Source organism: Vombatus ursinus, unplaced genomic scaffold, assembly GCF_900497805.2.
Source record: "Vombatus ursinus unplaced genomic scaffold, bare-nosed wombat genome assembly UNPS02014807.1, whole genome shotgun sequence".
In the NCBI taxonomy this organism is placed as follows: Eukaryota; Metazoa; Chordata; class Mammalia; order Diprotodontia; family Vombatidae; genus Vombatus; species Vombatus ursinus.
Window position 1 is genome coordinate 23756030 of NW_020954585.1, and position 27773 is coordinate 23783802.

The window sequence follows — 27773 nt, forward strand, 5'->3', positions numbered from 1 at the left end:
GGGGGGGGGGGGGGGGGGGGGGGGGGTGGCTCTTTTGGAGGGGCCTCTGGCCATCATTTCCCCACCTCTCCCGGCTGAGACGTTCTCTATGGCTCTCAACACCACGTGATGAGGAAGCCCGAATGCAGGGTTTCTGCTTATTATCTACCTTCCTACCATATCAGAAGCAGCACTAGGAATATTTTTCCCTGGGACAAAAACAGTTTGGTGGGGTGTGGCTCAGCCGAGGGGACAGCCATCCTCTCCTGGTGTCTGCTAGCCCGCTCCACTGCTCCCTTGCCGTCTTTCGGGGCCTGCCATTCCCCCTCTAATCCTTGTAGGGGGTGGGAACCAGCAGAAAAGCACAGGGGCAAGCCTTTGGACTACCAATGAGAGAATGCATTCCTCACCCCTTTATCAGTTTCTGACTGTCATACTTACATACCATACATACATGTACCCTGTAGCATACATGTACTATACACACATGCCTCTGTAACACATTTGTACCATACATGTACCTCAGTAGCACACACGTGCCATACATGTACAGCGCTATCATATATGTATGTACCATGCATGCACATCCCCATTAGCATGTGTGTATCATGCATGCATGTATCTCCATAGCATATATGTACCATACAAGACTATAAACCCACACACATAATTGTACACACACATGCATGCATACATACACTAGCTCTCCAAAAGCATTGCACTCGAATTCAGTTCCTGTCTCAGGATTCCTTCTGTTTACTCTCACTGAAAGGGCATGTTTGGTTCTTCGCTTCCAATCAGTGAGTGTGTATTGAGTGCCAACTTTGCGCAATTGGGTTAGACCATGCTGTAGGGGATGAGGAGCAGCCCAAGACCCAGCCCTTTTCTGTCAGGATTTTATGGTGTGGCTGGAGAGGAAAGGAAGGCTTCATGGAGGAGGTGAACCTTTATAAGTTGTTCCACGAAGTAAGGGTAGGACTTACATCTCTAAGAGAGCAATAGAAGACAAAAACATTTCAGTTGGTCACTCGGTCAGTCGGTATTTATTAATTGCTTACTGTGTTCAAGGCTCTGGAGATACATGGAAAAAAGTCAAACTGTTCCTTCAAGGAGGAGGAGATAGCATGTATACATAAAAGTATGTACATAATGCATTAAAAATAAATACAGGGTAGTTAATGGGACAGAGATTAGCATGAGAGAAAGATCAGAAAAGGTTTCTAAGGAAGAGTCTAAAAGGAGGCACTTGAGCTGAGTCTTAAAGAAAATCAAGAGGAAAATAAAAAATAAATTACATAAATAAATAAGGAAATAGAAGATTCTGAGAGGTAGAGACCAGCAGACAATTCTAGGGATGAGGTGCAACAGCATAGAGGTGGGAGATCTAGTGTCTTGTGTTGGAACACCAACTTCTCTAGTTTGACTGGATCACAAAATACAAGGAGAGAAATGTATGAAAGACTGGAAAGTAGGAAAGAAAGAAAGAACTTTAATACCAGAGTTTACATTCGAGCCTCAAGGCATTGGGGAGCATCTTCAGTTTGTTGGCATGATCAGGCCTGCACTTTAGAGAAGTTTCCACTCTGGCAGCTGTAGGGAGGGGAAATGGGAGTGAAGAGAGGCTTGTGGCTGGGAGGCCAAGCAGGAGACAACTTCTATAGTCCATGAGAGACATGGATGAGCACCAGAACCAAAGTAGCTTGTGAGTGGAGAGGAGGGGACATACTAGAGAGATGTTGTCAAGACAGAAGCATCAAGATTTGGCAACTGATTGAATATGTGGAGTATGTGAGAATGTGTGTGAGAGTCAAGGATGGTATTGGGATGTCCAGTATAGATGATGGTGCTATAGATGATAACAGGGAAATTTGAAAGAAGAGTGAGTTTTTGGGAAAAGATAATGAGTTCTGTTTTGCATATGCTGAGTTTGCGATGCCTGCAGGACATCTAGTCTGAAATATCTACTAGGCTGTTATGATATGTTACTGGAGCTCAGGAGAGAGACTGTAGCAGGATATCCAGGGTATTCCAAAAGCTATTAAAGCTTATTATTAAACTATTAAGGCTGAATACAGCACTAAGATTTTGGGAACATTCTGTTATAGATCTGAAGTCATTTGCCTGGAAATGGTGATTGAACCTATTGGAACTATAATGAGGTCACCAAATGAGAATGTGAAAGAGAAAAGAAAGGAGTGCCCAAGATGAAGCTGTGGGGTACCTCCATAGTTAGGTGGCTGTTATTGTCTGTCCTTCGTTCTGGAAGAGGACAATGACATCAAGGAGGTGATGCCATGACATGCAAGTGAATTGGATTTAAGTGAGGGAAGGCTGTGCAGAGTCACCAGCCTCACTTTCTCCTCCAGAGCCATCTGGGTCCAGTGGCAAGTGACTGGAGATGGCCCCACAGTTTGGTAGCATGACATGGATGGTAAATTACCAAAGGAAACTGAAAAGGAATAGTCAGATAGGAGGAAAACAGAAGAGAGCAAGCAGTATCATGAAAACTCAAAGAGAAAAAAATATCCAGGAGGAGAGAGTGGTTAGCAGTATCAAAAGTTACAGAGAAAGGTCACGGAGATTGAGGATACAGAAGAGGCCATTGGATTTGAAAATTAAAAGATGATTCGTGATTTTGGAGAAAACAGCGTCAGCTAAATGATGAGGGTAGAAGCTAGATAGCAGAGAGTTTATGAGATCTAGAGAAAGCTAGTAGAGGTACCCAACGTGATGGCTTTTTCAGAATTTGGCAGAGAAAAAGAGAGACATGAGATGATAGTAGGGATGATGGGATCTAGCAAGGTTTTTTTTTTTAATGTGGGGGAGAGTTGGGTGATTTGTAGGTAGTAGAGAAGGAACCAGTAGGCAGGGATGGAAATGAAAATTAGAGAGAGAGTTGATGATGGTAGGGTCAGTCTTCTGGAGAAGATGGGATAAGATGGTATCAAGGGTATAAGTGGAAGTGTTAGTTTTGATAGGGAGTAGAACAGGAAATAGTGGAGGATGGTGTTAAGGGGCTAAGATGGGAAGGAGAAATTGTCAGATAAGGAGATAAATAAACTCAGTTTTACTGAAGTATGAGGCCTGGGGTTCGTCTCAGAGTGTGAGAGTATTGTTGGATGCTTGAGGAAAGAAAAGGGGGTTTGGACCAGCTTCTGGGGGGATGGAATAGAAAATTAATTAATGGGGAGTAGAAGGGCCCATGTGAGACCAGAGAGCATAAATTTGTATGGGACCTGTCAGTGTGGTTAGGACACCTCTTCAAGCTCTGTTCAGCAGCATGCAAGTAGGAGGAAGGGAGGAAGACGGTGAGAGTAATCCATATTGAGGTGTGTCAAGGAATGAGGGAAATAAAATCAGAGAGTAAAGAAATGGAGAGTAGAGAGAAGATGGTCCAGAATTGAACTGGTCCCCTAAGGATGTGGAGATTGGAAAGAGAAGAGAGTGTAGCCAAAGCCCTGGTGATGGCCTGGCAAAGTGCTGAGTGGGTGGAGAGATTGGAGGTGTCAAAGGGTTATGGAAGTCAGAATTAGCTTCAATAAATCAAGGAAGGCTTCATGCAGGAGGTGAGACTTGAGCCAAGCTCAGGAGATTGGCTGAGAAGAAAAGGGAGGATATTCCAGGAAGAGAGAGCTTCACGAGCCAAGATCCAGAACAACCTCCCTTTCCTGTCCTACCCCCTTCCCTGCCATCAAAAGACACTGTCCTTTGGGTGATTGCCCCTTTCCATCTGAGATATGGTGATATTTCAGTAATAGAGAGAAGTATGGGATAATGTTCCTTCCAGCTCAGGGATTCTTAACCTTTTTTTGTGTTATGATCCCTGATGGACCCTTCCTCAGAATAATGTTTTTAAATGCATAAAATTAAAATACATAGGATTATTATGTTGAATTAAAATACATAGGATTAGTTGAAATAATTATCAAAATATTTTTTAAAACAAATTCACATTCCCCAGGTTAAGAACCTGGCTGATTAGGTATGGGAAAGGCCTTGAATGAAGGTTAGGCAGCCCTAGTTTGAAAATGCCAATAGTTCTTGACTTTTCTGAGTCTGGGTCCAGAAAAGAATTCTATTTGCAGCACCAGAATTTTCTGGCTTTCTTAGGGGTTTCCCCATAGTGGAAACCCTTTCAAGGTGGGCTGAGTCTGTCCTTGTCTCTTCAATATCACCCCAGTTTCTCCATGCACAGGAAGGTATAGGGACTTTCCAGACCTTACAAAGGATTCATTCAATTCACTGATCATTTTTTAAAATAATATTTTATTTTTTCCCAATTACATGTTAAAGCAATTTTAACTTTTCAAAAGAGTTTTGAGTTCCAAATCTATCGCTCCCTGAGACTATAAGCAATCTGATATAGGTTATACACATGCAATTAAACACAGTACAATACATTGATCATTTATGAAGTGCCTACTCTGTGGACAGCTTTGTTAGTTGAGGGAGACATAAATAAAATTAAGATAGGATCTCTCTCCGAATGGAACTGATGACAGTCTTAGATACCTGAAGCTGACAATGAGTAAGACAGTCGGTGTGGCCTAGAACCCTCTGTTCATTGACCCCTACTCTCCAAGGACAGAGATTTTTCCAGAGAGCTACCGTTTCCAGCCTCAGAGATCCCTGGCAATCCCAAAACTAGTGGAGGTGAGAGTTCACAGGAGGGAATCCCCCAGCCAGCTGTCAGCTCAGCAGATGGGGATGAGGCAAAGGTCACCTTACCTCCCTTTCTTCCCAGTAGGGCCCCTCCGCAAGCCGGTTTCCTCCCTGCTCATTACACATCCTCCCCTCCCTGCTTTCCCCATCCCCTTCTTCTTCCCTAGACTGATACATTCTGCCTGCTGCTCTCCACACATCCTCCCTCTGCCTACCCTTCTGGGATGAGGTCATCTGTGAAACTGGCTCAGAACATTCCAACCCATTGCCCCGATCCCTCTGCTCTTAACTGCTAGAGACAGATCATGTAATGTACAGGAAAGAACGGCGGAACCAGAATCAGGAGACTCCTATACACACATGGATAAGTCTCTTCCCTCCTTGAGCTTCAGTTTTCTCTTCTATAAGATGAGGATCATAATTCCTGCTCTGTGTACTTTATGGGGTTGTTGTGATTAAAGCCTCTATAAACCTTAAAGTGCTATAGAAATGTGAATTTTTATTTTGCCCCACATTTTGATCCCTGATTATATCCGATCTAACACCAATTTTATAATGCCTTTTATTGTCCCCTAATTGTTTGCTGTATGATCCGTGTCTCCTCAATTAGACTGTGGACCAGTTGAGGGCAGGGGCTGTATTTCCTCAGTACCCCTCCCCCAAATGCCTAGACCTCCTAGGACAGGGGTGGGGAACCTACGAGCCTCGAGGCCACGTGTGGTCCTCTAGGTCCTCAAGTGTGGCTCTTTGACTGAATCCAAACAAATTCTGTGCAGTTTGGATTCAAAGGGCCTCACTTGAGGACCTAGAGGACCACACGTGGCCTCGAGGCTCGTAGGTTCCCCACCCCTGTTCTAGGACATTTTTATATAAAAATATTTGCTTTAAAGCTAGCAAAATATTTTCTATACATTATCTTATTTGAGCCTCACAACAGCCCCATGAGTAAGGCATTGCAGCTACTATTTTCCTTATTTTACAGGTGAGGAAAACAGACTCAGATAGGTTGAGAAACTTGAGTAAGGTAAGATAGTAAGTAGAAGAGTTGGGATTTTGAAAGCAGTTTTCTGGCCCAAATTCTTTCCATTGGTCTACAACCTACCTAACATTTTTTGGGGGGTGGGGGTTGTGAGAAAAGTGTTTTATAAACTTTAAAGTGGATTATTTTATTTTCCAAATTGCCTCACAAGTCTAAAGCAGGTTGCAGGAATTCTCCCCTTAATCCAGCCAGAAAATTCTATTTGTTTCATTGCTGAACAATCTCTCACACCAGCAAATGCTTTTTATATGCTTTTCAAAGCATTTCACATTCACTAACTCAAGAGATCCTTGTAAATAGTCATCAAGGCAAACTTTTTGATCCCTATGTTACAGAGGAGGCCACTGAGTCTCAGAAAAGAGAAAGTGACTTATCCAAGTCCTCCTAGCTGTGGCCAGAGCTGTAGTTCATGAATCTTTGCCTGGTCTAGGGCTCTTTCCATCCCAAAAGCCATATAAAGTACCATAGAATCAAAGGTGTTTAGAGTGGGAAGGAGCTCAGCAACCATCTCTTTCAACCCATACCCACAAGGAATTCTCACTAAAACATACCCAACTGGTGGTCATCCAGCCTCAGTGCGAAGACTCCACCCTTGTGTAGTCACCTCTGTCCCTTTGGGATGGCGTTAATGATTAGGAAATTGTCTTTTTTTCCTGAGATTAAGCCTAAATTTGTCTCTTTACCACTTCCACCCACTGCTCTTGGTTCCTCCCTTTGAGGACAAACAGAGCAAGTGTAATCCCTATTCTTTATTCCAGCCTTTTACCCATTGTTTTCCAGGCTCATCATTCCCAGTTCCTTCAGCTAATCCTTTTTTTTTTTAAAAGGCAATTGGGGTTAAGTGACTTGCCCAGGGTCACACAGCTAGTGTCAAGTGTTTGGTCTAAGGCTGGATTTGAACTCAGGTCCATCCTAATTTCAGGGCCGGGGCTCTGTCCACTGCACCACCTAGCTGACCCTCTTCCACTAATCCTTATGTGACATGAACTTAAGACCCTCGTCATGTTGGTTGAGGACAGCCAAGCTGGATATTCTCCAGCTTATCTTTAAACTCTAGCACACAACATTCCACAGACTGTCTGACAGAGCTAAGTGTAGGACTGTCATCTCCCTATATGTGGAAGCTTGGCCTCTCCTAATGCATCCCAAGATCATGTTAGCTTTTCTTTCTGCCACATGACGCTGCTCTCTCATGTTACGCTTGCAGCCCACTAAGACCTACAGATCTTTTTTCAGACAAATTCCATTTTAACCAATCCTGCCCAATCCGGTCTTTGTGAGATTTTGATTTTTTGAGCCCATGTCAGACTTGACATTTATCATTATTGAATTTCAACTTATTAGTTTCAGAGTCCAACAGATCAAGATCTTTGGAGATCCTTACTCTGTTATATAGTGTGTTAGCTATCCTTCTAAATTCTCTGTCATCTGTAAACTCGATGAGTGTGCTTTCTGTGCCATCATACAAGTCATTAGGGGTAAAAATGTTAAATAGCTAAGCACAGATCCCTGGAGTACTCACTGGAAAGACCCACCAAGTCAGCGTTGAGCCATTAATGACTACCCTCTTAAGTCTGGCTGTTTAGCCAGTTCTAAATCCATCTAATTGTATTATCATCTAATCCACACCTCTACATCTTTTCCACAATATGAAATACTTTCTCTAGAGCCTTGCTAAAATCCAGGTAAACTATGTCTATCACAGTGTCCTGATATATTAGTTTAGTATAAGCCTATCAAAAAGTGAAAGAAGGTTAGACAGGCTTGAACTGGTCTTCGTGAAGATATGCTGACTTTTTGTAATGACCACTTCCTTTTGTAGATGTTCATCGGCTATTTTGAAATTATCTGACCTAGAACTTTATCAGGGATGGAATTCAAGCTTATTAATGTATGTAGTTCATAGACTCAGTTCTCTTCCCTTTTTGTAAAATTGGAACATTTGCCCTTTCCCAGTCTAGCAGTACCTCTCCCTTGTTTCTGTTATCTTTAAAGCATCACTGACTGTGGCTAATAATTCCATCAATCAAACAATGAGCAGTATTAAGCACCTACTGTGTACTAGTCACTGGAGATTTAATGAAACAGTCCATGCCTTCCAGGAGTTTATATTCTATGGAGCAGATAGCATGTATATATACAAGTATATATAGCATATATACAAGAGATATAAGTTATTTTGGTGGGGCAGGTATTAGCAGTCATGGAGCTCACAAAAGGCTTTATGTAGGAGGTGACATTTGAGATGATTTTGAGGGAAACTAGGAATTCTAAGAGGTAGAGGTAAGGAAAGAGTACATTCCAGGCATGAGGGAACCATGCCTTTGCAAAGGTATGGTGATAGAAGATAAAATGTCATATACAGGAAATAGGAAGTAGAGCCACTTTGACTGGGGGTATTGAGCAGGGTTAATGTGCATTTAGCCTGGAAAGAGAAACTGGAGCCAGATTATGAAGGGCTTTAAATGGCAGAGACCTCTGTTTCATCGTAGGGGTATCAGGGAGCCGCTGGATTTTTTTGAGCTAGGGAATGGCAAGGTCAGACTTACACATTCAGACTGTCACTGCCAACTCTGTGGGTGGGGGTTGGGTTGGAGAGGGGAGAGACTAGAGGAAGGGAAACCAATGAGAAAGCTATTTCAAAGGTCTAGGGGAGGGGTACTAGAAGTGCTAGGATGATGGCCAAATGAGTGGAGAGAAGTCAGTGGATATGGGACGTGTTGTGGAGGCAAAACTTGGCAACTGGTTGGATATGTCTGGAGAGAGAGAGAGTGATGAGTTCAGGATAACTCCAAGGTTATTACCAGGGTGACTGGAAGAATGAGAATGCAATGCCCTTAACAGGAAGAGGAAAGTTCAGAAGAAAGTTAGGTTTGGGCCATAAAGATGAATTCTTCTGTACATGTTGAATTTGGGATACCTACAGGACATCCAGTTCATAATGCCAAGTAGAGATTTGGTAACTCGGGACTGGACCTCAGGAGAAAAATGAGAGCTGGATATGTAAACATGGGAATCACCTACACAGAGATCACAATTTAACCCATGGATGCTGATGAGTTCTAGCAGTTCCTTCAGTATCCAAGAGCGTAGCTCATCTCTGCCAGATGACTCGAATTCACCAAGGGCAGCCAGGTGCACTCTTCCTATCACCTTATTTCTTTGGAATTAACAGCTCCCAGTTAGCTATTTTTGTTCTATTTCCAGTGCTAAGGTCATTTTCCTTGGCAGAGTAAACAAGCAAAATCAGATTTGATCAACTCTGTTTTCTTTCTGTTGTCCGTTATCTTCTGATCCACCCCTGAACCTGGAGTCAGGAAGGCCTGAGTTCAAATCCAGCCTCAGACACTTACTACCTGTGTGACTCTGGGCAAATCGCTTAACCTCTGCCTGCCTCAGTTTTCTGAACTGTAAAATGGACATAATAACAGCATCTACCTTGCTGGGTTGTTGTGAGGATCAAATAAGAGTATTTGTCAAGCTCTTAGCACAGTACCTGGCACATAGCAGGCTTTTAAAATGCATACTCCTTTTCCTTTCTCTCCCCTCATGCAATAGTCCTACTCCTTCTTTGAATTTCCTCTTTTCCTTAATAGAGCAAAAAAGACAATCAACCAAACAACCCCTTTTTAGGTGTCCGTAGCTCTCCTTGCTAGCCTCAGCTCATTTTGAACTTTAGCACTTGTCACTATTTTTACAGGACAGTGATACGCTCTCATAGTTTTGTTGCATTACTTGTTCTTGCTTCCATTTTGTGTGTGTATTAAAAAACAAAACAAAACAAAACTAAGTTGATTGGTGAGTACCCGGTGCATCCACATAGTCAGTCTCTTCAAACAATTCCTGGTTTTCCTTCTGTGTCTTTAGTATTTCATTCTTGAGAGTTCGTCTTCCCTCCTGTACTTACTTTGGTAGAATTTTCATCCATGAGATTCTGCCTATTCTTCCTCTAAATCTTTTGAAATTTGCTTTCCAAAAATCTAGGGTCTGTGCCAGTCAATGGGTATTAATTTATTAAGAGCCTGCTGTATGGCAGGCGTTTTGCTAGGCACTGGGGATACAAAAAAAAAAACAAAACAAAACACCAAACCGGCCCAAGATGGTACCTGTTATCAGGAAGCTCACAATCTAATAAGGGTAATAATGACTTGCAAACTACTATGTACAAATAAGATAGGTACAGGATAAAATGGGATTATCACCAGTCGGAAGATATGCTATGAGTCATTGGATAGAGAAAGGCTTCTTAAGGAAAGTCAAATCCAAACTTCCTCCTTTTTATCACAAAGTCTAGGAGGGAGTGGTCACTTTCCCCCAAGATTCCCAACATCCACACCCCAGCAATCAGTTCTTCTTCTCTGTTAGTAAAAATCCAGAGCCAATGTAAAATTTCCTTGTTGTTTCCTTCCTCTTTTGAAAGATGAAATTATCATTAAGACAACTCAAAAAATTATTAGCCGCTCTGCTTTTGGCCAAGAGAGAGCTCCGGCAGATGACTGGATAATTGAAGTTCCATATCTCTGCTATAGCATGCCTCCTCTGTGCAGGGCTAATGATCTACTTTCCAAATTCTTCTGCATCTTCTTTCTGCCCAGGTGGTTTGTAGTATATGTCACTGATGACGTGCCTTCTGTTTTTTTCTCCCTCCTTTGATGTTCACCCGAAAGCTTCCATATTCAGGTTTAGATTTCATCAGCTCAGTATACTTTCTTAATATAGTTACTCCTAATGCCATTCTCCCACACTCACACCCATCTTGTTTCTTTTGAACAAGCTTTACCTATCCAGAGCCATATTCTAGTCATGGGTTTTATCCCACCACATCTCAGTAGCACCAGTGAGAGAAGGCTTTCCATCCTTGTGTTAGAACCTCTAATACTCATGGTAGTTTGGGCCAGTAAGGAACCAGAGCCCTAGAGAGTATGACTCAACTAAGATCACATGGGTGGAAGGCTGTCTGTTGTAGAAGGAACACATTGGACCTGATGTCAGGGAAACCAGGAGTTTGAATCTTGACTCCAGCACTTACTGATTGCATCATTTGGCAGATCATTTGGCTGCTATGAGCCTCAGTTTCCTCCTCTATAAAGTGGGGATAATGCCTATTGTACCTCACAGGGTTATTTGCGAGGATAAAATGTGATCATGTTTGTAAAGCAAATCTTATAGCACTATCTACAAGGGTGCCTATTGTACCTCACAGGGTTATTTGCGAGGATAAAATGTGATCATGTTTGTAAAGCAAATCTTATAGCACTATCTACAAAGGTTAGGTATTAGTGGAAGAGTGAATGAGTCTCCTAGCCCCAGGAATCCTCATTTCCTGCCTGGTACTCTTTCCACTACAACGTGAGAGGTACCTACTTTGGTTTCTCTTTAAGCTGTGGTCTCAGACAGACTGCCTTCTGGGGGATGGGGAGAGCAGAGGAAGAAAGAACTTTGACTGTAGCCACAAAGGTTGAGGGGCTCTAGGCAGCTTGAGGACAGACCGAAAAAGAGTCAGACAGAGAAAGGTAGGAGGTTGGTAGGAAGTAGTGTTTCTGACTAGTTCAGTGAGTCAGTTAGAGAGAGCCCTGGCCTATGATCCTGGGCTCACTCCTCATGTGGGCCCATTAGTTTTGTTCTGACTTCTAGACCCAGGCTTTAATCCTAACCACGGACTGTACCCCTAATTCCAGCCAGGTGCCTTTCAAGGGTACCCATTGAGCACAAGGGATACTAATGGAGAGATTATGGGTGGCTCAGTGCGATACGTTCTGATTGCTAAGAATGCAAGTCCTGGTGAGTGGAGGTCAAGAATGCAATCTTCTTATGTGAATTATGGAGCATATGGCAGAATTCCTGAAATGAGAGGAAGTATCTGACCATGTAGGACAGAGGTTCATAATGTGGGCTCCACAAACCCCTAACAGGTGCCTGGATGGATCTTGGAATTTTTAATGTTTTGATAACTGTAATATTCAATATGATGAGTTTCCTTTGTAATGCTATGCATTCATTTTATGAATTTGAAAACATTTGGAGAAGGGAGGTCCATAGATTTCACCAGACTGCCAAAGGGGTCCAAGCCACCAAAAAGGAGTTAAGAACCTTTGATTAATGAGGAGGGGAAGGATAGGGACATAGGAATAGGTCACAGAATTTTTTAGGAAGCTAAGGGCTTGTCATCTGTAGAAGGAACAGCAATTTCCTAGGAATAAACCTTGCTGCTGGCAGCATTTCTGCCTGTTTCCCTTTTTCTTTCCCCTCCATCTGTCACCTGGAGTGCTTCTCCATGGCCCAGCTTCACCCACCGTGATGGCCTCAGGATTGCTCCAGCTCAGCCTCTCCTTGTTAGGAGCCTCAGGAGGGCAGCAGCAGCAGCAGCAGCAGTAGGCAGGCGTGTAAAAGAAGCATTGGTGACCTGGTTGTAGTTCAGCATTTGGTACCAAAAACATCTTTCTGTAGAAGCTGAGATAGAACCACTCAGCTTTGTAATTGCCTTCCATCAGCCGATAGCCATCCCTTTTCTTTCTTCACCTGTCACATCCCCTACAGGTGCCAGGATGCACCTGGCAGACCCTCAGGAATACTTATGTGTGCTCCTCCCCTGCCCCCAAAGCATTCATGTGTAAGCTACCTCCATGGTGGGTACACATACCCAAGGGGCAGTCCTATACCAGGGGCCCTGAGGATAGAGAAGTGTGGTATAGAGGAAAGAGTGTTTAGGAATCTGGAAACCTGGATTGAAATCCAACTTTGCCACTTGCTACTTGGACAAGTCACTTATATTCTGTAGGTCTTAGTTTCTTTCTTTGTAAATAAAAGGATTTTAGACCAAGGATTCTTTATCTGTGGTCACTGGATCTCCCTCAAGTTACCTATTAATTGATTTCAAGGGGGTCCATGAACTTGGATGTGAATATATGTGTCTGTGTCTCAGTGTGTATATACACACATACACACACATATATGATTTTCGCCAACCTCTAACTGAAATTTAGTATTTCTTTTAATTATTTAAAAATATTATTCTGAAAAGGGATCCATAGATTTCACTAGATTGCTGAAGGGGTCCACCACACAAAAAAAGGTTAAGAACCCCTCACCTGGATAACTTGCAAAGTGGCTTCCAGCTCCAAATCTACCCTCTAAGTGTCCTTGCTCTCTAGGTCAGAAAGGTCTTCTGAATAACCTAAGTCATCTTGGCCTGATAAGCAATTCTGAGGAGCTGTGATTTCCTCATTGTCGGTAACTTCCTCCACCACTAGAAATCCCAGTCAGGCTGTGAGCTCAATAGAGAAGTCCAAAGCAGTTGCTTAGGGCCTACAGAGGTTAAATGACTGATAAAGGATTCCGAAGTGAGTGTGAGGGATTTGAACCCAGGCTTCTCCTCTAGAGAGACACTCTGCAGCCATACCCTCAAAAACATCTGAAAGGGGAAGCAAGTTCAGTGGAGTCTGATGGCAACAGCCCATGCCCATCACCTCCATCTGCAGCCCAGAAAGGGACCAAAAGGTTCTGACAAGGAACTATATCCTGGAGGAAGGCAGGGACAGTGGCCAAGATCCACATCCTGATTTGTTGATTCATTAAACAAGCATTTATTGGCCACTATTTATATGCAAGTCTCTGTGTTCTAGGGGGATGGAGAGAAAGGAAAGGAAGAAGGAAGGAGAGAAAGAAAGAAGGAAGGAAAGGGAGAAGAAGAAAGAATGAAGGGGGAAAAAGAAAGACCTGCCCTCAAGGAGGTTACAGTCCAGTAGAGGAAGATGACATAAGAATATCTAGCTTTTATACAGCCCTTTAAAGTTTTCAAAACATTATCGTAACAACTCTGTAGGGAGAGCTGTGTAAGCATTAGAGGCAATTGTGGTGGAGTGGACCAGGCGTCAGCCATTGACTTGCTATATGACTTGCAACAGTCACTTTCCCACTATGGGCCTCCATTTCCCCATCTCTAAAATGGGAGAGTGGGACTAGCCAATCTCTAAGGCCCCTTCTAAGAATAATGTTCCAGAGGCTACATTTGATAGTCTCTCCCTCTTGTAGGTGACAAACACTGAGGTGAAGTGTCAGATAGCTGCTTGTCAGAATGAGGAATTGAAGCCAGCTCTTCAGAAATCCAACACCCTTCTTGATTTGCCATAGTGACTTTCCAGAGATGAAGCAAATAACCTAGTACAAGTCAAAAGAAGTGGCAAGGCAACATAGCAGATGGGGAGGGCCGGCTTTGGTGACAGGAAGACCTATATCCAATGCCCTCTTGGACCCCTGTGGACTTTGTAACTAAGAACAAGTTGGGACCTCTTAGCACTCTGGGCATTCTCCAAGACTCCACACCAGGAGATCCTTACTCCAATGAAATCATGAGTCTAAACCACTTTTCTCTTCCTCCCCAAAAAGGCAATGGATGGTGATGATTTTAATCAAAAGAGTTTGAGAGAAAGAGAGATCATTTCTGGCTCTAGGGATCAGAGGAAGGTGCTTGGAAAGGGAGGCCCTTGAGCTGGGCCGATATCAGAGGATCTGAGTTGAAGTTCCAATTTTGCCACTTACCCACTCTAGGCCTCATTTTCCTTACCTCTAAAGTAATGGTAAAATATCATCTCCTTGGCGCATACCTTAGTCTTGTGTTTATATCTCCAGAACATAGCACAGTGCCTAGCACACTGTAGGCAATTAATACATGTTTGCTGCTTTGAACTGAATTGACCAAGTTGGACTAGATGATCTCAAAGGTCCTTTGAACTCTGAATTCTAAGGGCCAATGATCCTACTCAGGTTTCTTCTTTTTTTTAAATAATTAATTAATTAATTTTTAGTTTTCAGCATTCACTTCCGAAAGGTTTTGAGTTTTAAATTTTGTCCTCCTTCCCTCTCCCCAAGATGGTGTGCAATCTGATATAAACTCTACTTATACATTCATGTTAAGCATATTTTCCCATTAGTCATGATGTAAAACAGAATTAGAACTAAGAGGAGGAACCACAAGAATGAAGCAATAAAACAAAACAACAAAAGAAAAGGCGAGCAAATAGTGTGCTTCCATCTGCATTCAGATTCCATAGTTTTTTCTCTGGATGTGGATAGCATTTTCCATTGTGAGTCTTTTGGAATTGTCTTAGATCCTTGCATTGCTGAGAAAAGCTAAGTCTATCAAAGTCAGTCATCGCACAATGTGATTGTTACTGTGTACAATGTTCTCCTGGTTCTGCTCATTTCACTCAGCATCAGTTCGTGTAAGTCTTTCCAGGTTTTTCTTAAGTCTGTCAGGTTCCTTCTGTTAACCCAAAGTATCTCCTGTCTTTGGAGTAAAACAAACTTGTCCTTGGGGCTGTAGCCAATATTTCACAGCTTAAAGGAACTAGGGAAATCAGTGTGGTACCCAGGTAGGTTTTGACCACAAACAGAAAGAAGTAAGGAAAATGTGGGTTATACTCTGAGCCATCTCTGTCCTGAGGCATTAGAAGCTTGAACACCAGTTTCTTATGTATCCCAAAAGGATTGGAACTGGATCTGTGATATAAATAATATAGGGAACTCTTAGATGAAGAAGACCCTCTCTGTTAATGCCGTTTGACATTTTCTCTGTAGCTTGTATTCAAGAGCTTCCCAGGACAGTAAGGGGTTAAGTAATTTGCTGAGGGTCACATAGCTAGCATGTGTTGGAGGTGGGACATTAGCTCAGGTCATCTTGGCTCAGAGGCTAACTCTCTGTCCACTATACCACACTGACTTTCGTTGGTCCCATAGCTAGTACAAAAGTCTTGTGTATCGTGGCAGTTATGTTGGGAACAGCAGAGAACAGGAGGGGAGAGGGCAGAAAAGAAGAGGTTTTGAATTTTGACATGTGAACAAGAAACAGGGAAGGTAAAAGGCGAAATTCTGAGGTTTAGATATTGGACTCAGAAAGGATAGGGCGATGACCGTGTCATCAGTCTGGACAAAGAGAAGGTAGGCCAACTAGCTGAGGGAAAAGAGGGTGGCATAACCCCCAGTGCCTCAGGCATCAAGCCGCTCCAGCCACAAAGGGTGAAAGATGAAAGACGGAGTGGGGAAGGTGCCAACATCCTTAATTGAAATCAAGAGGTTGGTGGAATAGAGCAGTAATCAGGTTGGTCAGGACAGATAGTTTGCGGTAGGCATCATTCTCCCACTTCCTATCAGCACTGAAGCCCATTAGGCAGGATCTGGGTGCCACATTCTTTTCATTAAGGCAATATAGTTTGTCTGTCAAAGATGCTTTATGAGGAGACAGCACTATGCCTCAAATGGTCTGTGTATGCAAATCCTGACATCATATGCATTCTGGACCACCTTCCATAATTGAGATGTCAGAGGCCTTATTTTTGACTGGGGGCACAAGGGAGTGAAGAATGTTGCAATTAAGTAACAGTAACAAGGGCCTGCCATTTCATTTGGGTCCCACTGGAATACTCTGTGTGTGCTCATAAGGTGGGATATCATAGACCAGGAAAGATGAAATGGCAACTTATCACCCCTTCTAACCTCAACCCCCAGAATCCAGAGAGGGTCAAGACCCTCAAGAGGATGCTGGACTCTTGGGGAAGACAGAAAAAGAGTTATGACCATTTGACTTCTATTGAGAGACAGCATGACGTAATGGAGAGAGTCTAATAATGGAAAGTCACTAAATATTTAGAGTCAGGAGAATCTGGTGCTTTGCAGAGTACCTGGCACATAGCAGGTACTTAATAAATGTTTATGGATGGATTGAGAGATCTGAATTAGAATTCTGCTTCCTATATTTACTAGCAGTGGCTGTGTTTAGTCTCTGAGCTTCAGCTCCCACATTGGTAAAATAGAGGTCATAGGATCAAAGATCTAGAAGAACCTACAGAACTCCAGCCCCTTCATTTCCTCGTATGGATGAGAGCTAGAAACACTTAGTAACTTGTTGAAGTTACAAGTTATAGTTATTAAATTAATTTACAGTTATTAAATTAAATTAAATAACAGGGTTCAAACCCTCATACCCAGGACCTCTGACTCCAAATTCAATAGAATCATACCTGTAGTACCTACACAGTAGTCAGAAAGGTCAAATGAGATAATATGAAGTGCTTTATAGACCTTTAAAGTGCTGGATGTTATTATTCAGTTGTTTTCAGTCTTATCCAGCTCTTTGACTCTCTGTGACCCCATTTGGGGTTTTCTTGGCAAAAATAGTGGAGTGGTTTGCCGTTTCCTTCTCTGGCTCATTTTACAGATGAGGAAACTGAGGCAAACAGGGTGAAGTGACTTCCCCAGGGTCACACAGTTAATATGTGTCTGAGGCCAGATTTGAACTCAGGAAGATGGATCTTCCTGACTCCACACCCTGTACTCTATTCACTGTGCCACCTGCATGCCCAGAATGCTATATAAATTAGTATTAAATATTATTATTTTTATTATTAAAATTATACTCGTTACAAGACCTTGAGGTCATAGGGAAAGTTACCTGTCATCCACAGCTGGATTGATTTGTCTCCCCTGAGCCTCAGTTTCCCTCATTCCATATGAGGATGACTAAATCTGGCCTGTCTAGCCAGGTTGTAGTGAAGTACAAATGAGCCACCAGATGGGAAAATGCTTTGAAAAGCTACAAAGCTTATACACGTGTGAGGTTATTTATCATTATTATTAAATGGCACCAAGCCAGTTGCTCATCTGAGGCTGAAGCATCATGGTGAGAGAGCTGTCTCTGGGGACCAGGGAGCACATGTCCCCTTCGAGATCCCAGACTTTGGGAGAAGCTGACTGAGGTTACCTCCCTGGGCTGCACTCATCTCTCCTTGCTTTGAACCACTGCTCGTGTTTATAGTCTGTGCTCCTCATTTGGGATTTCTTATATACTCTCTTTCATGTATTGGGTACAAATGTTTATTTTGTTTCTTAAACTGGACTTTGAATTCTTGTCTCTGTGTCCCCTGGAATCAGTCAGCTATCATTTATTATGCATGTACTATGTGCCGGGCACTGTGCTTAGAGGACCTTGCACATAGTAGGCACTCAATATGTAATACTTACAATACAATATATAATAATAAAAATTTCTCCCTTCATGCACTCTACAATCAAGCCAGAGAGGGCTTCTTGGTGTGCCTCATACAACATTCCATCTCTGGTCTCAATACACTTGCATAGATCTGTCCCCTATGCCTGGAATGCATTCTCTCTTCACCTTTGCCTTGCAGGATTCCTGGCTCCCTTCAAAACTTAGCTCAAGTACCGCTTCCTACAGGAAGCCTTTCCTGGTATCTACAGATGCTTGTGGCTAACCTCCAAAACTTACTTGTTTTAATTTTGTCTATGTATTTTGTATGTATTTGTACATGTGAATGTTGTTTCCTCCTATATATCCCAGCTCCTTGAAATCAGAGACTGTTTTCATGTATATCTATCTTTATATCCCCAGTGCCTAGCACAGTGCTGGACAAATAGTAGACCCTTAATAAATGTTTATAACACTTTCGGGTTTTACAAAGCAACCCTGTAAAGTGTTATTCTTCCCCATTTTATAGATGAGAAAAGTGTCAGTCAGGATTCTAACACAGGTTAGATTCTGACTGCAAATGCTGCTCTTTTCACTACACCGAGTTTTGTTGGTTGATTGATTAATTACTCAGTTTATGTTCCTCCCTCCCAGAGCTTTGGTCTCTGTTAGAGAATTCCTGCTAAGGTGCTAATGGCTGCTAATGGACTAATATTCCTCCCTACACCCCCACTAGCCCTTTGTGTACTTTGTGCCTTAACACAAAGGAGTGACTAATGGTGGAAATTTCAGGCACTGTGGTGGATTGGTAAGGGAAATATTGGGGAGTATGTGAGTGTGGGCTGCAGATTGGACATCCAACACCTCTTCAAAATAAGCTATATTGTTACAGTCTTTATTTAGGATTGGCCTGGGCTTAGTTAACGTTCCCACAAAATGGTGCAGTATTAACACAGTACTGGACTGACATTGGAGGTATAACTGCTGTCTTGTTGGGGATGTTAGTCATGGTACTAAGGGGTGGCATGATGGCTATTGTGTATGTTTTTGGGGAAGGGATGGGCATGGCCACAATGTTGAGTTGTATGACCATGATTTTGGGTTTTCCACCATATTGGGGGGTGAGAGTTGTAGTGTTCAAGGAGTGGCAGTTGCCATTATATCTCTGTGTGGGCAGTGGTTGTGGGGTTGTACAGACAATGACTAAGATATTAGAGAGGTTATGACTTCATGCGGGATTAGAGATGGTTGTGGTATTTGAGGTGGGGAGCAGTGATAGCTGATGTTGGAGGGGATGTTATGACTGGGTAATGAACACAGGAGTAAAGGGCAGTGGCTTGAATTTTAGTTGGTTTTGAGGTGGCATTGTTAAGAAGTAGTAACTCAGATTTTTGGAAGTGGACGGTGGTTGTTTTAGAGACTTCAATGACCAAGGTGTTAAGAGAGGTACTGTGATATGTGCAATTATGTCTGTGGTATTGGTGTAGCTTAATGAATTGATATTTAATGTCTGGAAACTTTGTCTCTTGGAAATTTTGCTCATCGAAGTGGATAAGACAAAGGGAATTATGCTTCCAGTTCCTTTTTTCCAGCCATTTTAACAGAATGCATGGATTATACTACTGGTGGAACAAGCCCTGGCCTTTATGACTTTTGGGAAATTTTGGGTAGAAAGCCTATAAAGTAAATCCCATGTTAGGGTTCTATCAGAACAAGGAAAGAGGCAGAAACCAAAATAAATAGAACTGCTTCTTGATCACTTTTGACCCTGTGTTCTCCATGGAGGCACCAGTGGATTTTTTTCCATGTTACTAACAACCACTACTTGTAGGAACTCCAAAGGGAAGTCCGAATTCATATTTTATTTCTGTACAAGCACTTCTAATCAGCGAAACACAGCTGCCCTGCCCCCCCGTCCCCCAGGTACCTTGATCAATTCTATTTCAGGATATGACTTGAAATACACTTGCGCAGGCAATCCTTTTACTCCTCCTTAATTGATTCCCTATCCCACTCCCCATGAAGACATTCCAAACGTTTTCTTCTCTCTTCAAGCCTCCCACACTTTTTCATCCTCCCTCTTTCTTAGCTAAGGACCTCTTATTTCCTGAGAAAATTGAGGCCATTTACCATGAGCTCCCTTTTCTCCCCTTCTCTTTATCTCAAAGCCCCTTGACATCATCCTTCACTCTTCTCTAGATTCTGATAATGAGGTGGTCCTTCTCCTTGCCAAGGCCAGCCTCTCTATGTGTCCCATTGATCCAGTCCCCTTCCGTCTTCTCTAGCAATCTTGTCTCCTCAATCATCCCCAACCTCTCCAATCTCAGTCTCTTTATCTTCCAGTTCCTTCCCAATTGCATTCAATGCCCAGATCTCCCCCATCTTAAAAAAAGAAAGAGACTTTAAGCTCTTCTTTCCCTTCAGGTTATGAGCATATATCTCTCATCCTCTTCTCAACCAGACTCTTGGGAAACAGTGCCTCCACTCACTGTATTTGTTTCCTCTTCTCTCATTCCCAACCGTTTGCAATCTAGCTACCAGTCTCAACAGTCAGCTCAAACTGATCTCACCAAAATTATTAAAACTCTCTTAACTAGGGGCAGCTTGGTGGTGCAATGGATAGAGCACCTGGCCTGGAGTCAGGAGGACCTGAGTTCAAATGAGTCCTCAGACACATAACGCTTACTATCTGTGTGATTCTGGACAAGTCACTTAACCTCAATTGCCTCAAAAACAAAACAAAACAAAACAAAAAAATCCCTCTCTTAACTGCCAAATGTGATATTCCTTAGTCCTCATCCATCTTGACCTCTCTGTTGCCTTTGATACTCTCAACCCTCCCCTCCTGGATACTCTCTTCTCTATTATCAAGTGAGATTACAGTTGTAAACTGTTCAGCACAGTGCCTGGCACATAATAGACGCTTAATGAATGCTTATGTCTTTCCTCCTTTCCCTTCTCTCTGAGTTTACATGACACTACTCTCCCCTGGTTCTCCTATCTAACCATTCCTTCCCAGATTCCTTTGCTGGTTCATCATCCGTATCTCATCCCCTAACTGTCGGAGTACCCCAAGGCTTTGTCCTGGGTAGTCCTCTCTGTTCTCTCTCTACTTTCTGTCTTCTCAACCTCATCAACTCCCAACAGTTTATTTATCTCTGGGAAGGTGACTCAGATCTAGATATACTTAGCCCCAGTCTCTCTCCCCTGAGCTTCTATCTCACGTCACCAGCTGCCTATTGGACATTTCAAACCAGATGTGCTTGAGAGAGCTGAAGTTCAACATGTTCAAAACAGACGTCATTGTCTTTCCCCCCCAAAAAACCACCCTTTTCCCAAATTTCTATCTACCAAGGCATCACCATTTTTCCAGTCTCCCAGGTTTGGAATCTTAGTGTTATCTCTGACTCCTCATTGTCCCTCACCCCAAATATCCCCCAGCTTTGGAGTGCCCTCTACCTTATCACCTATGGATAGAATCTCTCATTCCTTCAAGAAGCAGCCCAAGCATCACCTTCTCACCTTCTCAACCAAGTCCTTCCTGGCCCCTCCCCCACGACTCTCATTGTCGTCTTTTCCTAACTTCCTTACATTTATTTAATATTTATGCTGTAGATAGTTGTGTATGCACATGTTGTCTCCCCCCTCCCCAGATCAGCACTGTGAGAACAGAGATTGTTTCATTTTGTGGTTCTTTTATCCCCACTGCCTAGTACGGTGCCTGATACATAGTGAGCACTTACTAAATGTCCTTGATTGACTGAAAAGACAACCAAAAATGACCGTGGAAATAGCAGTATATCCCTCACTCTTCTCCATGACAGTGTCAGTTCCCCCATAGCATCTTTATTGGACAGATGAGATAGCCAGTGACTCAGTTTACCCATCTGTAAAATGAGGAAGACTAGATGACATCTAAGATTCCTTCTAAAGCTGGCATTTTCTGTGACTGAATTCCAAATAGACCCTCCCCTAGTGCCCCAGGCCCTTGTTTATTGCTCTAGTTTCCATTTCTCATTTTCTTCCTTCCTTTCCCCCCAATCCCCCCTACCACTGCCCCTCCCCCATTCCTTCCTAGAGACATTATAAATCAAACAGCTTAAAATTTAAAGTGTCAGAAATTCTAAAACCTTCATCTATTATTAACTGTGACAGTAAATCCCACCTCAGAGTGTTTTACATAGCAACTGTTACCAAGACACTCGGCATCTTAAGCTGATGTTCCAGCCACTTTAAATCACAGCCTTGTGTTTCAGCAGTGAAGGATGATGGCTAGGTGGAAGTGGCCTCCATCACGCTGGCATTATCAGAATGTTTTCAGTTGATTGTTTTCCAGTCCCTTGAACTAATCAAAGCTTGGGTAAATGGCCCCCACATGGGCTCCCAGCCTCTCTTCTTTGGAAGTACCAGTGAATTATCTAGAGGAAAGATGTCAGGAGGCGGGGCTGACCTCTGCAGGAGTTGAAGGCCCCTTCCCACCTACTCAGGCCACCCGGCCTTGGCAAAGGAAACAGTGATGTTCTGAGATGAAAGACAGTGTTGGGGTACCAAGGCCACGTTGCCAAGGCTTTCTGGAGGCTCGTGACAGATGTCATCATCCTCCCTCTGCTTCTTGCTCTGTCTGCGAGACAGTGATACCCAGTCACCCAAGCAGAACCTAGTAGAATCAGGAGTAGAATCTAGAAAGCCCTGAAAATAGGCCCCATTTCCCTCCTGTTACATTCCATTTCACTCCGTTCACGTAGAGGCCTGGAAAGCAACGTCATCATTATCGTCATCGTAACAACAACAAAGGATGTCTGTGTAATACTTTAAGGTTGGCAGAGCCCTTTGCATACATTACCTTATTTAGTCCCCCCAGACAAACCTGTGAGGTAGGAACTAGTTTAGGCATCTAAGTGGCACAAGGGATAGAGCCCCGGATCTGGAGTCAGAAAGACTACTCTGTCTGAATTCAAATCAGGCCTCAGACACTGACTAGCTGTGTGACCCTGGGCAAGTCACTTCCCTCTGTTTGCCTCAGTTTCCTCATTTGTAAAATGAGCTGGAGAAGGAAATGGCAAACCACTCTATCTCTGTCAAGTAAACCCCAAATGGGATCAAGAAGAGTCAGACGTGACTGAACAGTAATAAAGGCACTCGTTACTATTCCCATTTTACAGATGAGACAACTGAGGCTCATAGCAGGTAAATAATTCACCCCAGTTCATAGACTTTGTAAGTGTGTAAGGTTAGATTCAAAACCAGATCTTCCTGATTCTTTTCCAGTCCAGGACTCTGCCCAGTAGTCTGTCATCCAGCCATGTGACCCACAGACTAGGAGCAGCTTGAGTCAAAGCCTTCCTATGATCTTTAGCAGAAAAAAATTACATATACATATACATACACATACACACATACATATGTATGTCTATGGGTGTATGTGTGGTATGTAGAAGATGGTGTCTGAGCTGCATCTTAAAGAAAGATAGGGACTGTATAAAGACCAGATTGATCCCCACAACAATCTTGTGAGGTAGGTACTTAAGATAATAGACCTATTTCACAGAGAAGGAAACTGAGGTTCAGAGTGATTAAGTGATTTGCCTATGGAAATCTGGTGACTATCTCCAAGTTAGGATTTGAACCCAGGCCTCCTCTAACTCCCAACTTAATAAAACTTTATGATGTCTCCCACTGTAACAGGTGTCATACTAGCAGGCTTGTATCTATTAATATTTTTATCGGTTAATATCTATTGTATCTATTAGTAATTACAATTGAAACTGAATGTCAGCCATTCCATAATTCTGTGTGGCCACACACATAGGGATTTCTAATGATCACTGTGTACCCTTTGCTAAAAACTCAGATGTCCTTGTTTAAGGGGTACTCTTCTCACCCTGTGTACCCCATGAGAGCTCAGGAAAGGATACTGAGCCACGAGCACCTGTTATGTCTGGTATCCACTATAATTCAACAAATCTTTCTTGAACATATCTTCTAATATGTGCCTCTGCCTCATGGTAAGCGCTGGGAGAGAGACAAAAGGGGGGGGGGCAGCTAGGTGGCACAGTAGATAGAGCACCGGCTCTGAAGTCAGGTGGACCTGAGTTCAAATCCTACTTCAGACCTAACACTTGACACTTACTAACTGTGTGACCCTGGGCAAGTCACTTAACCCCAATTGCCTAAAAAAAAAAAGGGCAGGGGGGAGTGTACAGAATGTGGTCTGTGACCTCAAGGAGGCAGTGTGGTCCAGGGGAAAGAGCCATAGACCAAGTATCAGAAGACCTGGGTTCAAATCCCAGCTCTGTGACAGGGTAAAGTGCATGAGACTCACCATCCTTAATTTTAGATGGGAAAAGTCCTGCTTGTACTACTACCCTCCCAAAGTTATTTTGAGGAAAGTACTCTCTAAAGTGGCACAACAGATATTGTATTGAACTTGGAGTCTGGAGGACCTGTGTCTGAATCCTGCTTCAGACACTAGTTGTATGACTCTAAGCAAGTCACTTAACCTCTGCCTGCCCCAGTTTCCTTATCTACAAAATATGAAAAATAATACCTACCTCACAGGGTTTTTGTGAGAATAAAATGAAATCAAATGTAAAGTACTTTGTAAAACTTTGAATGACTGTATGCCATTCCAGCCTCAGATCCTTACTAGCTGTGTTACCCTGGGCAAGTCACTTAACCTCTGTGTGCCTCAGTTTCCTCATCTGTCAAAGAGGATATAAATAGCCCCTACCTTTTCCCAGGATTGTTATGAGGATCAAATGAGATAGTGTTTGTAAAGGGCTTTGCAAAACCGTAAAGCACTATGTAAATGCTCAGTATTATTAGCTACTAGCTATTAGTTTGGACAGCTAGGTGGTGGAATGGATAGAGCCCAGGGCCTCAAGTCAGGAAGGCTACTCTACCTGAGTTCAAATCCGACCTCAGACACTTAATAGCTGTGTGACTTTAGGCAAGTCAATTAACCCTGTTTGCCTCAGTTTCCTCATCTGGAAAAAGAGTTGGAGAAGGAAGTGGCAAACGACTCTGGTGTCTTTGCCAAGAAAACCTCAAATAGGGTCACAAAGAGTTGGACATAACTGAAAAATGACTGAACAGCCAAAAGCTATTGCAAAGTGCTAGTCTAGCTGGGGAGAGAAGATCTGCACACATAAAATAATTGTAGAACATGGTGTAATGCCAGACCACATCTGGGGTGCTGCTCTCAGCTCTGAGTGCCACTGGGATGCCAACAAGCTGGAGTATGTTCAGAAAAAAGTGATGAGGGACTGGAAAGGGGAAGACTTAGAGAGATATAGTCACTGTTATCAAATATCCAAAGGGCTTTAATGCAGTAGAGGGGCTAACCTGTCCTGTTGGGCCCCAAAGAACAGAACTAGAACCCCTGGGTGGCCTAAAATTAGAGAGGCATCCTGGTATAATTGAAAGCACCATTGACCTGGAGTCAGGAAACTGAAGCTGACATCCTATCTTCACAGTGATGGTGAGTAAATTCTTTCCTTGGTCTGAGTCTCAGTTTTCCCCCTTCGTGAAATGGCCAGAATAAGCACTACCTGTCTGACAGAGAGGGTTGTTTTTGGAAAAGCATTTGATAAACCTTAAAGCTGTATGTAAGTGTGTGCTATTATTAATGAGTTAGAGGGAGGCAGATTTCAGATCAACAGATGGAGGAGTTTTCTACCGATTAGAACTATCCAACAATGAAACTGTTTCGCATCATAAGGTAGTGAACTCCCCATCACGGGACATGTTCAAGCAAAGGCTGGATGACTATCCATCAGGGATGCCCATAGAAGGGAAATCTGTAGAATCTTCTTTGGATTCATTCCTGCAGTGGGAGGGAAGTTGGATCAAATCATCTTTAAAGCCTCTTCTCACTGTGAGGTGCTGTGATTCTGTCATACGATGGCAGAATTTTTGTGGTGTGGAGGAGAATACAGATTTTGGAGTCAGCAGACCTGGGTCTGAATCCTAGATCAATTAATCAATCAACAACCGTGTTGTTAATGTTCTAGGTACTGAGAATACTGAAGGAACAATGAAATGGTCTCTGCCCTCAAGGAGTTTATATTCTGAAGGAATATATTATTGTAGTCTAGCTTGCCGGCATCTGAGTGATACCCAGAGCTGAGAGCAGCACCCCAGATGTGGTCTGGCATTACACCGTGTCCTACAATTATTTTATGTGTGTAGATCTTGTCTCTCCACCCAGACTGACACTTTGCAATAATAACTAGCAGCTAATAATACTAATGTATTACATAGTGCTTTAAGGTTTCACAAAATGCTGTACAAACACTATCTCATTTTATCCTTACAACAACACTGAGAGGAGGTATATTCCAATGGGGGCGGGGGATAACATGGACATATGTAAGTACATACAAAAGAAATACAGTATAATTTATCTGTGTGTGGAGAGAGGGGAAGGAGACACAAGCATCTGGAGAGATCAAGAAAGGCTTCTTGGGGGGCAGCTAGGTGGTACAGTGGTTAGAGCTCTGGCCTTGGAGTCAGGAGGACATGAATTCTAATCCAATCTCAGATACATGACACTTACTAGCAGTGTGACCCTGGGCAAGTCACTTAACCCCAATTGCCTCACCAAAAAGTGGCGGGGGGGAGGCTTCATGGAGAAGGTGAACTTTGAAGGAAACAAGAGATTTTAAGGAGGTGGGAGTGAGGAAGGAATGCCCTCCAGGCATCAGGCCAAAGGCATGGAGAAAAAACATGGAGTGTCAGTAGCCAGAAGGTCAGTTTGGCTGGACTGCAGAGTACACAAAGGGAGGCAATAAATAAAGAAGTGTGTGTGTGTCTGTCTGTGTGTATACTGAGGGGTAATGGGCCACTATTCCAACTTACATTTGTCTTGGCAGCTGGTGACTCAGTGGATGAAGCAGTAGACTTGAAGTCAGGAAGACCTGAGTTCAAATCCAGCCTCAGACACTTACTAGCTGTGTGATGCTGGGCAACTCGCTTAACCTACGTCTGCTTCGGTTTCTTCATATATAAAATGAGGAAAAGAATAGCAACTACCTCAAAGAATTGTTGTGAGGATCAAATGAGATAATATTTGTAAAGTGCTTTGTAAATTGTGAAGTGCTTATAAGGGCTAGTTATTGTTGTTGTTGTTGTTGTTGTTGTTGTTGTTGTTGTTATTATTATTCTCTAGTTGACTTCCCAGAGAGTGATTGCTACCTCAGGTTCTAGGACTAACCCTATGTATCTGCCCTCCTAACAATATAGCCCCCACCAGTGTGCTTGTCATTATCAATCATCCAGTAGACTCAGTTAGCTCTTAACAAGGTATTTAACTCTATCATCTTATTAAATACCAGTTGGTACAAAACACTTCCCCCACACAAAAATGGGGCACCCTCTTCTACAGATCTAGTCTCTCTCCTTCAGGTCTAACTTTCCATTCTAATCCATGGGAAGAGTGGTCTGGAACTTAAGAGAACAGTAATAATGAGTCACACAGGTAGGATACATGCGGGGTACCTCATGGTACTTCGTGCCCTGGGAGTCTTTTTTCTCCTTGAACAATCCTGGCATTACACGGCTTAGGTTCAGTGTCTTAGTTGGATGGGCCACTCAGCTGGGCTCCCAGACTCCTTTCTCGAGTCAATATCTGGCTCTTCTCTCTTAGACCTTTGCCTTTGGGTCACTCTCTATCCTTATCTATGTCTGGCCTTGACTGTGTGTCTCTGCTCCTAACTGGATCCATCATCTATTACTGGTCCAGTAGCTTTGATGTCGGGGGAAGGAGAAGAGAGGTCTACCCCATCACATCCCACCCCAGGGATATCTCCCCAAAGCCCACAACAGCCTGTACCCTGAATGAATTATTTCTTTTATATATAGACCCAAGAGGAGTGGTGGTCTTAACCAGTCACAAGGTTTTTCTGACAGAGTGTCAGATTTCTTCATCCAGTGACCAAGCCCCTCAAGTTGATTAAGGAATTTACTCATACATTGTTATGAGGTTGTAGGAAAACTCCTTAACACCTCCTTTTTACTTTGTGATTACATTGTGGGCCTTTTGTCAACTGAGGTGGGGCAGAGAGCTCCCTCTGTTATATGTAATAAGCCTAGAGAGGCAGATTGGAGCCAAGT

General features: G+C 43.0%; 1 protein-coding gene across 6 annotated transcripts in view; it reads left to right on the forward strand.

Moving 5' to 3' along the window:
* Nucleotides 1-27773, forward strand: part of RAI1 (retinoic acid induced 1) — a 309205-nt gene that overhangs the window by 213644 nt on the left and 67788 nt on the right. The gene's annotated exons all lie outside the window — the stretch shown is intronic.